The 14,421-nt window shown below is 40.8% G+C and overlaps 1 protein-coding gene across 3 annotated transcripts in view; it reads left to right on the top strand.

Annotated features, from left to right (window-relative positions):
- Positions 1 to 14,421, top strand: part of LOC145997070 (cytochrome P450 4C1-like) — a 155,098-nt gene that overhangs the window by 80,701 nt on the left and 59,976 nt on the right. The window contains exon 1 of one of the 3 annotated variants that reach the window (XM_083133698.1): positions 1,768 to 2,055. The exons of the other annotated variants lie outside the window; for them this stretch is intronic. The gene's annotated coding sequence lies outside the window, so the exon portion shown is untranslated. Of the gene's footprint in view, positions 1 to 1,767; positions 2,056 to 14,421 lie in introns of those variants that run through there. 3 annotated transcript variants of the gene reach the window in all.

The raw sequence follows: 14,421 nt of genomic DNA, 5'->3' as shown, positions 1-14,421 counted from the left end.
AAACAACAATTCTTATTTCCTGTAACTGTTATCAGCTGGCGTGCACCAACAATTTGAACGTTTCTTCCTCCACAAAATGTGCATGCTTGAAGGCAAGTTCGTTCTCGTAACTCTTAACGTTGAGAAGATATTAACAGTGTTGCAACCTACCCCTGTTGCAACTAGCCCCCGCTTCCCCTATTCATTCGAATGTATTGGAAATGAAAACACACATAAATGTGAGACATTCCATTCCAGGATGAAACCTTTAACACACATAACAAGATAGAAATGTTATACAAAAATTATACAATTGTTCTACAGTTAGTTTTACAAATTAAAATAAAACATTATAATATATGCAGTGTTATATAATTACAAAGTGTAAGACTAACAAGGGAGGTTATCTCAGTGTCCCCCTCCGATTTCCATGAAACTTGGCAGCCGGATAGTGGGGCCCAAAGGAAGAAATACGTGTTTTTTTTGTTTCAGCTAAAAAAAACTGTTTTAGGGGGCAAAACCCCCTCAAATGTCAGTATGAGGACAAATTTAAGTGAGCATTTGACCTGTGTGTCCCCCTCCGATTTCCATGAAACTTGGCAGGTGTATAGTGGGGCCCAATGGAAGAAATACTTTTTTTTTTGGTTTCAGCTAAAAAACTGTTTTACAGGGCAAAACCCACTCAATTGTCAAGATGAGGACAAATTGAAGTGGGCATCTGACCCCTGTGTCCCCCTCCGATTTCCATGAAACTTGGCAGGTGTGTGTATAAACGGGTCCAAATGAAGAAATACGTGTTTTTTTTTGTTTCAGCTAAAAATCTGTTCTAGGGGGAACCTCCACTCAAATGTCAAGATGAGGACAGATTGAAGTGGAGATCTGACCCCTGTGTTCCCCTCCGATTTCCATGAAACGTGGTACGTGTATAGAGGGGCCAAAAGGAAGAAATGCGTGTTTTTTTGTTTCAGCTAAAAACTGTTTTAGGAGGCAAAACCCCCTCAAATGTCAATATGAGGACAAATTGAAGTAAGGATCTGACCCCTGTGTTCCCCTCCGATTTTCATGAAACTTCGCAGTTGTATAGAGGGGTCCAAAGGAAGAAATACGTGTTTTTTTTCGGCTAAAAAACTGTTTTAGGAGGCAAAACCCGTCTCAAATGTCAAGATGAGGACAAATTGACGTGGGGATCATCTGACCCCTGTGTCTCCCTCCGATTTCCATGAAATTTGACAGGTGTATAGAGAGGCCCTATGCCCCCTGTTTCTTCCTATGCCATATTTACGTGGTTTCGGGGTCAGATCCCCACTTCAATTTCTCCTCATCTTGACATTTGAGGGGGGGGCTCTATACACCTGCCAAGTTTCATGGAAATCGGAGGGAGAGACTTAGACCTCCCTTGTAAGTGTATTAATTAATTACAAATCGCGCACGCGCGTACACACACACTATATATATATGTATATTAGCAGGTAACAATATGTTATAAGCACATTATTACTTTCCAAAGAAGCGCATGTGGGATGGCAAAACGGATCCGGATCCGAAAAATTTTAGGATCCGGATCTGGCCATCCCTACTCCCGACAATAAATTTTGTGACCCCTATCACTGTTCCGTGAACGTCTATGTTTATGCATGACTATGAATTTGTGTAATGAATCAACAAGTTCTATTTCATTTGAAGTTAAGGTTTATCATCTGTTAAATGCAAAGGCACCATGACTTGGCGGAAACGCGAATAGAATCCAGACTCGCCGTGTTCGGCAGTTACCATAAAAACGGATTCGACCGCTGGTAGCACCAGGCGAAGCCAGTACACAGTTTCTTCATTCTGTAACACGTGTTGAATATTGAGGTATCATTTAGCTAACAAGAGTGCCGCTACGATCTGGCCAAACCATTTGAGCTTCGAAAGGGATGTTGTGATTAGTGCTTTGACCTCTCTAGAGAGTGCATTACACGGACTGCAAGCTTCTTACAGCTTTTCCTGCGATAAGCCTCAAGGGGTCAGCTAACCTTGACAGGCAGAAAGGCTTTTGTTTTCGGCACTACAGGACGTTCAACACGCTGCGCAGTGGTAAGTTGTCAGTGTTTTTAAAGCCACTTGTTTCATTTTAAGGCATGTTAGCGAATTTGAATTTTAGATTTTAATCCCGTCTTACATCAGTGTCAGTTTCAGGCGCCGGTCAAAATCTTGTTTTTAGTCGAATAGTGTATGCCATGTCCTGAGGCAAATAGCAAACAACGCTGCCTCATGTCTACAAGGACAAAACAAGTAGTGTATCTTTCTAGCCACTCCAGGTCCTCTCCGATAGCGTAGTGGTTAATGATGTCCAGTGACGGTGCCAGTGTGTGTCAGAGGGTGGACGCCCCTCTAGTCTACCCACCAGCGAACGCGAAATACTAGACAAATAAGTCATGTTTTTTTTTTTAGCCAAAATATGCAGATATTCGAAAGGAATCTGGCGAAGTGGTTAGCAGCTACAGTGAGTGTAAAAAGTGTTAGGACACCATTGATGGTACATAAATAAGGGATCCGCTCAGGGTAATAACGAAAATATCACATATTTTGAACACAAAAAGTCTTTGGACACTTGCCATTCTTGACCATATTTTCTGCAAAAAACACAAGCATTTAATATTTTGTTGGATTTTCTTTGGCACGAATCACTGCCTGGAGCCTGCCTGCTACAGATTTTACCAGATCTGTAGTAATCTGAGGCGAAATAGCGTTCCATTCTTCCTGCAATACTAATTTTAGGTCGGATTTGTTGGATATGTTCCTTTTTTTTATGTTTCTCTAATACACTCCATAAATTTTCTATGGGGTTCAGATCTGGGGACTGAGGGGGGCGGGGTGAAGTTGTTTTGGTGTGTTATATAACAGCCACAATTTTGTATTAAGGGCGGTATGCTTAATCGTTGTCCTGTTGAAGCAAGTAATCATTACCAAAGTTTATTTGAGACGCATTAGCGCTCAAATTATTCTTCAATATATCAATGTACATGTACTGATCAATCGTCCCCTCTATGAAATGCAACTTGCCGACCCCAGCAGCACTCAAACAACCCCATACTAAGAGTGAACCGCCACCGTGTTTGACAGTTGGGATTAAGTTTCGCGGCTCCAACTCTGTATTTCTTTGCCGCCATACCATATGCCTACCATCCTACCCAAATAAGTTGAATTTGCTTTCGTCCGAAAAAATGACCTTGTTCCAGAAGTCTGCATCGTAATTGTGGTGATATAGGGCAAATTCGAGGCGCTTGTTTCTGTTTATTGCACTAACCCAAAATTTCTTCCTTGCCACTCGTCATGGTAGGCATTTCGTCGGCATACATTACGAACCGTCTAATCTGTGTTACGAACTGTACTGGAGGAAACTTGCTTACCTCGGTCTTGAAGGCTTGCAGCCAACGTCGGAGCACTAGTTTTGGAGTATTTTTTGATAGTTCGCAAAATAAACCGTTCGTCTTTCACAGAAAGCACTCTTGGTCGTCCACTCCTCGGCTTATTTTCTACTGTTTTTCTTTCGCCAAAGCGATCTATGATCACGTGCATTGTTGATTTAGGAATTCCGGAAAAGCGTGATATTTCCCTTAATGATTTGCACTGATTGTGAAGCCGGCTAACTTTCTGACGTTCAGAAACTGTGAACTCCTCCTTCCGGGACCCATATTGCACTATCGTGTTCAATGAGGCGGCGCTACTCTGCCGGTACTGAGACTTGCGAACTGACAGCTGCGAGCCCAGAGGTTGAAGGGGTCAGTGGTATGTGTTAGGGGGATGGCCAAACGGATCCGGATCCAAAAGTTACGGATCGGGATCCGGATCCGAAAATTCCGGATCCGGATCCGAAAGTTCCGGATCCGAATCCGAGAGTTCCGGATCTGGATCCGGATCCGAGAGTTCCGGATCCGGGTCTGAAAGTTTCGGATCTGGATTCGGATCCGGATCCGAGAGTTTCGTATCTCAATCCCATTATAATTTTACCACACCTTAAAAGGTATTATGATCTTCGATTACAAAGAAATTTTTCGTTAGTCCTACAAGATTTTTTTTCAAGTGTTGTTCCTAAAATACTTTGCTACGCATCGGCTAACATACTCGTGCACAAATGTCAGAGGTGATTTTGTAAATGCCATTGAAACGAATATGTATTCATTCGAATGTATTGGAAATGAAAACACACATAAATGTGAGACATTCCATTCCAGGATGAAACCTTTAACACATATAACAAGATAGAAATTTTATACAAAATTTGTACAATTGTTCTACAGTTACAGTTTTACAAATTAAAATAAAACATTATAATATATGCAGTTTTAAATAATTACAAAGTGTAAGACTAACAAGGGAGGTTATCTAAGTGTCCCCCTCCGATTTCCATGAAACTTGGCAGTATACTGGGGCCCAAAGGAAGAATTACGTGTTTTTTTCTTTCAGCTAAAAAACGGTTTTAGGAGGCAAAACCCCCTCAAATGTCAAGATGAGGACAAATTTAAGTGGGCATTTGACTTATGTGTCCCCCTCCGATTTCCATGAAACTTGGCAGGTGTATAGTGGGGCCCAAAGGAAGAAATATGTGTTTTCTTGTTTCAGCTAAAAAACGGTTTTACATGGCGAAACCCACTCAATTGTCAAGATGAGGACAAATTGAAGTGAGGATCTGACCCCTGTGTCCCCCTCCGATTTCCATGATACTTGGCAGGTGTGTGTATAAACGGGCCAAAATGAAGAAATACGTGTTTTTTTTGTTTCAGCTAAAAAACGGTTTTAGGGGGCAACCCCCCCCCCCCCAAATGTCAAGATGAGGACAAATTTAAGTGGGCATTTGACTTGTCCCCCTCCGATTTCCATGAAACTTGGCAGGTGTATAGTGGGGCCAAAGGAAGAAATACGTGTTTTCTTGTTTCAGCTAAAAAACTGTTTTACATGGCGAAACCCACTCAATTGTCAAGATGAGAACAAATTGAAGTGGGGATCTGACCCCTGTGTCCCCCTCCGATTTCCATGAAACTTGGCAGGTGTATAGAGGGGCCCAAAGGAAGAAATAAGTGTTTTTTGTTTGTTTCGGATAAAAAACTGTTTTAGGGGGCAAAACCAGCCTCAAATGTCAAGATGAGGACAAATTGACGTGGGGATCATCTGACCCCTGTGTCCCCTCCGATTCTCATGAAATTTGACAGGTGTATAGAGAGGCCCTATACCCCCTGTTTCTTCCTATGCCATATTTACGTGGTTTCGGGGTCAGATCCCCACTTCAATTTCTCTTCATCTTGACATTTGAGGGGGGGCCTCTATACACCTGCCAAGTTTCATGGAAATCGGAGGGGGAGACTTAGACCTCCCTTGTAAGTGTATTAATTAATTACAAATCGCGCACGCGCGCACACACACTATATATATTTATGTGTGTGTATATTATTTATATATATGTATATTAGCAGGTAACAATATGTTATAAGCACATTCTTACTTTCCAAAGAAGCGCATGTGGGATGGCAAAACGGATCCGGATCAGAAAATTCTGGATCCGGATCCGAAAGTACCGGATCCGGATCTGAAAATTCCGGATCCGCGGATCCGGATCCGAAAAAATTTAGGATCCGGAACCAACTGGATCCGGATTCCGGATCCGCCAGGATCCGGATCTGGCCATCCCTAGTATGTGTATGGCAGTCCAGGTTTATTGATCGTGTTTCACAGAGGATCTTTTTAATGTTTTTTACTAAGTGTCCAAAGACTTTCTGTGCTCATAATTTGTTGCATTTTTGTTATAATTGTTCATGGATTGTTTGTTTTAATAATTTTATTTCGTTGTTGTGCCAAGAAAGAAAAAAATTGAGGTAGAACCATTAAACTTTTATCCCGCTCACCTACCATCATCCAGAACGCCAAGAGAATCCATTATTAACGTAACTACTGTAGTGTCCAAACACGTTTTACACTCACTGTATGACGCTAGGGGTCCCTGGTTCGAATCCTGATGGAGGCGCATTATCGTCCGGGTCCCACTTTAAGCAACAGTGTCTGTTTGCGCACAGAGTAATTTAAAATATATTTTCCAAAGTTCGTTCAAGCCTCTCTCTGTACATGGCAGCCGACCTACAATAGGGTTGTTTTCTGTGGAGCCATAATTAACCCTTAGACGACCGTTTGTCCGCTATAGGGGACAGCATGTATTTACGCCAAAGACCGTTTGTCCCCTATAGGGGACAAGATGCTTTTGCTTGTAGTATCTGACTTTTGGGACATACTATGACTATGATTTTGTGCGGATATACATGTTTTTAGTTCTGCCTGAGTCTTGAGGTATGTCATAAACAATCTGTAAGGTTTAATTCCATTCGGGTAAAAAAAAACAAGCTTTCCTTTTCTTCTACCCGATAACGGAAAATTTGGTTTCTATGTCATAGGCTTAGACACATCTGTACTAAACAAATCGAGGTATAACTTGTAACTCCAGTGTTCTTAGTTTCAGGGTAAAAAAAAATAATGTACGTGCGCCGAATTTCAAATTTCTCACCCAAAAATACTCAGGTGCTTCACATTGAAAAATATTTTTGTCCCGAAAAGTATCTCGAATATGTGCGTGATTTTTTGTACGATAATGTAAAACATATTAAGATATGTGCTGGTACAATTTTGCACATTTACGTCGGCGTCGCCGCGTGGGGCCCGCCGATTTTCATATTTCGTAAAAAAAACACAAAAAACCAAGTTTTTAATTTCTACCCGATAACGGAAAATTTGGTTTTTATGTCATAGGCTTATAGCCACATCTGTACTGAACAAAACGAGGTATTTGTTACTCCAGCCTTCTTAGTTCCAGAGATATAACATTTTATATAAAAGCATAAGGAAATTTAAAATTCCCGCTGAAAACGCCTCAGTCGTTCGATTACCGGGAAAACACGCTCGGTCGTCTAAGGGTTAAGACAATGCAGTAAAGAAAGCTTATACTCTGTCCCAGGAATCTATGGAACGAGCGAATGAAAGCAAGTCTTGGGCAAGTAGTCACTCGAGATGGCTCGAACAAGGAGCACGTGAGAGGGAACGGGATTGCGTAGAGGGGAGAAGCGACTGCTGTTATAGCTCGACCACAAAGGAAAAAAACCTTCCGTCCAAAGCGTTCGCGCAACTTCCCTGCCGTTATCGGTGTTCGGGGCAGTGTTGCCAGGTCAGATTTGAAAAATTCGGGAGATTGTTCCTTGGGAAACCAGAAGATCTGCTACAAAATCCGATGATCTAATAGTAGCGGATGAACGACGTTCTTGGGGGCGGAGGGGCGGCATAGGAGTGCGCACGGGGGGGGGGGGGGGCAAGGGGAGTGGCGCGCATTGTTTACGGTGTAAACGTCAAAGATACTTTTGTAACAATGGTGCTAAACCCAGAACCCTGTGTTTGACGAAAATAAACCGATCTCCATTTCAGGAGTGGACATATTTCAAACAAAAGAAGTAAACCGCCCGAGGGAACCGACCAACATCTTTCATCTCTTCCTCATTTTCCGGTTAGAGGGTGCGTGGAAAACACCCTCAAATTTGCCCTTTCTCAGCACCGACACAAGGGGTTTGCTATGCCTCTATTATCGCGAGGAATTTTTATGACAGGAAATGGTAGAAAGTTGTGTTCACAGATGAAGCTAACGTGCCGCCTTTCGTTGTCGGCGATTTTCCACAATCTTTCAAGTCGAATGCTAACAATAACAAATCAATTTGCCTTCTGCTGGTATTCGGTGTACAGCTATCGATAGGGGTGGGCACGCGTCCTGCACCATAATGAGAAAATGCATTACGTATGTGAAATATATTTGGTGAATTAGACAGCATGTCTTCCTCAATAATTCAAGATAGCAACGCTTATGCTAGGGTGCCACCCATCGTCCCCATCTGCTAGAAATACACACACACACACACACAAACAGATACATGTATAACATAATTTGCCCACGCTACGAAGTCAGTGTTTCTACCTCGTAAGGCAAGGACGTTTCACTGTGTTTGTGTCACATCATCCATTTCGTCAGTTTTTCATTCATCCATATTGTCGTACTTACCCGTAGAGGCACAAAAGCGACGTAAAATAACTAAAATAGAAATAGAATTTAGGATGGGATAAAATACAGCCATCTAAAAATAGTAATGTAGTAAAAGTAATAAAATAATGTCCTAGCACAATTGAGTAGCGTTTGACATAATTTCACAGTTCAAACAGCACTTTTCACGGCTGAGTGGAGTTCCACTCCACATCTCCCCTCCATGTTCAAGTAAAATGAGCAGGAAACTTGTTTTTAAGCTGGCCGTTGGAGGTTCCATAGCAATAGTTTATTAAGGAATTCTCCCGAGAAATCAATAGGCCTGGCAACGCTGACGTGAGCCAGCGCGAATGTTGCTTCCCCCTGCCCTCTCTGGCACCTGCCGGCGCGATGTGCTTCTGCGCAGGTTTTTTTGCTTGTGGTTCCACTATACTAGCCTTTACAGCAGCGTGTAGTGCTTCTCTCCTTATGCGCGGCCTTGCTTCAGATTCCCGAAAGGAAGAAAGGCGTCATTTGGTCTGTCTCCCCAGTGAACAAGTGATATCAGTATTGGCAACCTGTGCTGATTTTCCACCTCTAGGGAATTGAAACTTGGCATTTGATATTGAACTTTTGTTTTAAACAATTTGCATGTTAAAAGATACATTTTAATTTCTTACGTAATTCGGCAATTGATTTCGTCAATCCATCATTTTTGTTTTTTTAAGTTCACTTTACCAGGCACTAATTGGCAGGAAATGCCGTTCATGCGATAGCAAACGGTCCAGGTTGAGTTCGGGTTCTGGACGGTACTGGTACTCTTTCAATGCCGTGGCGGGGGTATAATACCTTGAAATATATCCCCTTAATTTTACCTGACACCTGTCGGCACACAAAATAATAACAAATAGCATTGTACCTGACACCACTGGTACCTGTAAACCAGGGGCGTGCCGTGACCTTTCGTGATAGGCAAGCGATGGGTTAATTTTTCGTTTCGGTTAATTATAACAATTTCAAATATAATATAGGCCTACACACATCCCTACTTACAATAATGTGCATAATGGTGAAGTATCGGGCTTGAGTGTGTGAAGTGCATACATACCGTAAAATCAAATCTTCGCAGCACGGTTTATAAAGAAGAAAAACAGCCTCTCGGTATAAACTTGTAAATTTCAACCATGAAGAAAATAATGATTTACTTGATATTTGAGGGCAACTGTAAATTAAATTACGTTCTTTTTTAACCCTGAAAATAATAAACATCCTATTAGCATAAAGTTTCGATCTTAAATAAACGGATGGGTTTCGGTTTCTTACTTGGCTAGAATTATGAATCATGACTTGTCATCAGTTGGATGCAAGCGCAGATGCGATTCTGGGAACGTTCATGTCTTTGCACTGCATTGTAAAAATTGCTCAAGAGACTGTAGCTTGTATAGTTCCATGTTCCTAAATTTGTATAACAAAACACATGGCCAACAAAATAATTTATTAAGATCATTGCTGCCACATAACCACATAATATTGTTGTACTGAGATGTTTTAAACCAAGGTACATAGGTTTTAAACGGTTTGTTTGGTATTGAGAGCTGGAGGAACACGCGTCACGGTGTTGCCATATCATGCGATACGGTACGGTACGCAGGGCAGCCGTCTGACGCTGTGTCGAGGAAAACGTGTTATGAAAAGAAACAACAATGATGAAATGTGTTATTGTTTTTCAAGAAAAACGGGATAACAACGGTGACAACAACAATGATGAAATGTGTTAGTTATTGTTTTCTCTCTTCATTTCAATTTCCCTTACAACATGAACGAATTAACGAAACGAGCATTGTTTACAGGTTACCTTTTCAATCCATTCTAAAAATATTGAATATATACACTTTCAATAATTATTGATTATAATCATTTCCTTCCGAAGTCGCCGTTAAAGTCTGCCTATCTTTCAATTATACCGCAACTGAATTGCACAAATTCCAGTTGGTGGGGCGTCTGACTTTCAAGCGAGAGATCTGCGGTGGTTTGTGTAACTTCAAATATCCCGAGCGACTCTGGGGTCGACTCAGCCCAAGTGAGTACCTGGGGCAAACCTGGGGTAAAGGCGGTTGGTGAACCGCATCACCTCCAAAATATGGCCTAGGTCGAGGTCAAGAATGTGTGGAGACCTACCTCCAAATCCCCATTTGCCTCCATACTTTACTTTATTTTGCGCCCATTAATTTTTTTGTATGAGAATCCCACAGATTTTATGACTGTCCTTAAAGATGTTTTCCCACCTTGTAAAAGTCCCGAATCTTTCAACGAAACGCGCAGTTTCCCAACAGTGGGATGATACTTCCTCTTATAAGAGAAAATATGGCGACGAATAGCGTCTTGCTGAAAGGTACGTATGTAAATTTGTCACGCGTTTACTGATATTCCTCTTCTTTCCTGGGGTTTCCAGTTTTGAAGACTCGCATTTATTTATTTATTTCTACCATATTATATTTTTCTTTCCCTACGGCTGTTGTTAGACACGCCGACAGCAGGAGCAGTCCTGTCCAGAACTTTATTTACAGAAATGATTGGACCCCCATTGTTTTTCTCTTGCTCAAATTATTTGCGCTCAGAACAAACCATCTACCGCGTTTGGCCTTTGAGAGGAATTCCTTTTTCTTTTAGTGCATGGCCTCTTTGGTACATTGTCATCTCGAGTATTGTCTCCTGTGCTTGATATTCTTCACACAAGCACACGACATACTCAAGCAGAACACAGAAAATGTTGTACAAAAAAATAACACACTAAAACAACACGCTATATACAACAAACAATACTCTAAATTCAATAAACACTAAACAAACGGACCGGTTAAAATATCACAGCAACGCAAGGCAACAAACAAACAACACCAAGGTACATAGAGATTAGGTAAAGCCATCCGAAGATTGCAGATCTTGCACGAACACGTGACGTCACCGGAGAAGCAGTGAGCTCGGCTGAAGCAGACGGCCCCTAGCATTTATATGGGAGCTCCCATAGATTCAGAGAGCGAAAGTATATTATTACTTTTAGGAGGGGGAAAATAATAATTGTCATCCTCCAAGATGGTATTGAGGCATCCTTTTAATGATTAGTAACATAATTGAAAACGCGCTACTTTTAAAAGGGGGCAAAGTACATGTGAAAAAATGTATTTTGAAAATCCATATTCCTGAAACTTTCTGACCGATGCGCTACAAAGAAAGTTGCGTGTTCTCCTTTAGAATTTCGTCATTTTACAAATCGTAATATAATTTTAATAAAAAACGTGGCATGCTAAAGAAGAATTAAAGAGTTTTAAAAAATAATTGATTAATAGACTTAGTTTATTTTACTTCGCTTATCTGTCACATATGGCTAATCGCAAAGATGAGGATGCGTGATGATATGATGAAATTGAAGAAAGGAAAGTAGACCCATTCCCGGGCGGGGATTCAAACCTGGGGGCCCTTGGCATCGTAAAGCGTTGTGCTAACCACTTCGCCACGGAGGTCAGCATTACAAGGAAATACGGTGGCTTAGGAAGGCTATAGCCTCGGATCTCGATCTGCAAAGGGGCTTCCAGTGAGAAAACATTGCTATGAAATAGTCCAGAAGAAGGGGCGAAATGATTTTTTTTAAAATGTCTCAAGAATACAAAGATATAAGTGAAAATTTGACAAGCTTAGTCTAAAACTTACAATTGAAATCGTAAGTGTGTGTGGGGTGGGGGGTGTCTACGTGAGGTAACATAGTGGAATATGATTCACAATACTAAAATTAAAATAAATATGTGGGAACAATAGAAATCAAAATATGTTGTAGCTAGTGACGGCGCAATAGTAAATATGGAGGGGTAAATCATATTTTCCCGGGGCAATCATGTTTATTATTCAGTTACATACGACACAAAAATGCATATTTTGGCTAAAATTGATGGTAATGATTCATTCATTTATCTATTTTTGTCGTTTTACTGGGGGCAGATGAGAGAGAGAGAGAGAGAGAGAGAAATTGTCGAACGAGAATAGGGGGCGTTCCTCCCCCCTGTAGTGTGGTCACTGCCTATAGCTATGCTGGAGAAGATTGCACCAATTAATACGTTATTAAATAAAACAGATACTTTTAAAACTTTTAATCAAATTATTTGTGAACTATGATTTAAATTTAGAGAGAGCACATACTTGTTTTAATTTAATTTGGATGAGTTAACTTCTAAAGCCTGCCATTTCCGAGCCTTCTTCCGGTGTAACTGCACTGCCCTTTGAACCCTAGCTGCTGCGTTCAGGTGGCGGAACGAGCAGAATTCTAATTAAAACAAATATGTGACAATGTGACAATATATTATATATATATAACAACGTGTTGAAGCTATTGACGGCGCCAAAGAAAATACAGAAGAGAAACGTGGAGAGTGCAGTGATATTTTACGGGAAGCAGCAGGCACGTATCCAGGAATTCCTTTCGGGGGGAGGGGGCTGAACACCATTTTTTAAAGGGGTATCACAATTGTATGTTTAAGGCCAGTGGTGGGAATTGGGTTCCAAAATGTGGGGGGATAAGCATTAAGAGGCCATAGTGTGATAGTGTGGAGGCAAAAGAATGGGGAACAACTATCTCCTAAATCGTCGCCACTGTTTAAGGCTGTCATTTTAATCAGAACGTGAAATCGGGACATTTTCTACCACTCAACTCCTGTTTCCATGCATTAATATTGTGTGCCGGATCCATCTCAGTATGTGTGTTTGTCCATTTCTTCTCATCAGGCATCAAAACATCTATGTACCAGAAGTGTTTTTACGAAGGTGTTACACATGCACGGAATGCACAATCCACTCGACAACGAGAGATTCAAACGGTGTGCTGGGAACTGGACGCAGACAGTTCACGAATAGTTCTCTCTCATTCTGGAACTAGTAGTAGACTTCGTTACTTTACGGTATTTAGTTCATTTCATTTTCGAATCACTAGATCTTATAAATCAACCAATGGATACTGACTGATCACTAATCGACCGTATGAATTGTCATACTTACCTCTGAAGTCTCCACCTATTCTGTTGTACAGATCAACCGGGAAATTGAAGCCGCGTATTAATATCCTCATTAATTCTGGAACGTTCCGCAGATAAAACGATTCGTAAATATTGCCAGCAGTTCGACTCCTCTTTTTTAAGAACGTTCCCTCTCGCTCTTTCCAGAGATTAAAAAATTACAATGAATCCGAATCGCCCTACGTGTGGCGCTACCTTTGTTGTGCAGCTTCCAAATGCTGACAAGTCTCTACATAGTGTTCAAGTTCGCTCCGACAACACCGAAAGCGTAAGAAAAGTTTACGTGCAATATTATCAACAACAGGGTTATAGAACATTCTCCGTCTTGCCTTGATAAGTATTTCTCTCCTAAAATTATCGTCACATTATTCAAGAAGACAAAAACCTAATTTTATCTAGTGTAAACAAAACAATTTCCTAAAGGGCTCGAACACCTGATCCCCACCTTGGATACGTGCTATTAACAATAATAGGGTTATAGAACATTCTCCGTCTTGTCTCGATAATTATTCCTCTCCTTAAATTATCGTCACATTTTTTCAAGAAGTCAAAAACCTAATTTTATCAGTGTAAACTGAAAAATTTCCTTGGGGAGCGGGGGGGCTTCGAGCCACTTGATCCCTACCTTGGATACGCAATATTAACAATAGAACATTCTCCATCTTGCCTAGATAATTATCTCTCTCAAATTATCATCATATTATTCAAAAAGCCAAAAACCTATTTTTATCTAGCTTAAACTGAAAATTTTCTGAAGGAGGGCTTGAGCCCCCTGATTCCCACCTTGGATACGAGCTGTTACCAATAACAGAGTTATAGAATATTCTCCGTCTTGCCTCGATAATTATTTATCTCCTTAAATTAACGTCACATTATTTTATTTGACATCACAAGAAACAAAAAATCTCAATTTATCTTGTGTAAACCGAAAACTTTGGGGAGGGGGGCGCGAGCCCCCTAAGCCGCCCCCCCTTGGATAGGTGCCTGGGAAGCAGTCACGTTTATTACACCCTTACATTTACATACAATATTAAAATGTTCTGCTTTTAGATCTCGCACAATGCCTTTTTCACAAAAATGGGCAATCCCACATTTTTTATATCATAGATTTCTTCCGTTAGTTTTCTGATAATAGTTTTCACAGCTTTCCATAGCATTTAGGCATGATTTCAGTTGACAAGAACAAAATAATCTTATTTCAAAACATAGAGCAAAAATAAATCCAACGCGCTTAAGTTAAAACTCCCTTACATTGGAAGCCTGGAGAGAACAAAACAGGGGTTCCTTCGTAATACGATTTCTTGATTTTACACATTTGAATCAACTTTGTGATAAATTAATTAGGAAGGATGAATCTTA

The sequence above is a fragment of the Lepisma saccharinum genome, chromosome 1 (assembly GCF_977018435.1).
Source record: "Lepisma saccharinum chromosome 1, izLepSacc3.1, whole genome shotgun sequence".
NCBI lineage: Eukaryota > Metazoa > Arthropoda > Insecta > Zygentoma > Lepismatidae > Lepisma > Lepisma saccharinum.
The sequence above is the reverse complement of the archived record's forward strand: the minus strand, read 5'-3'. Positions and strand labels throughout refer to the sequence as shown.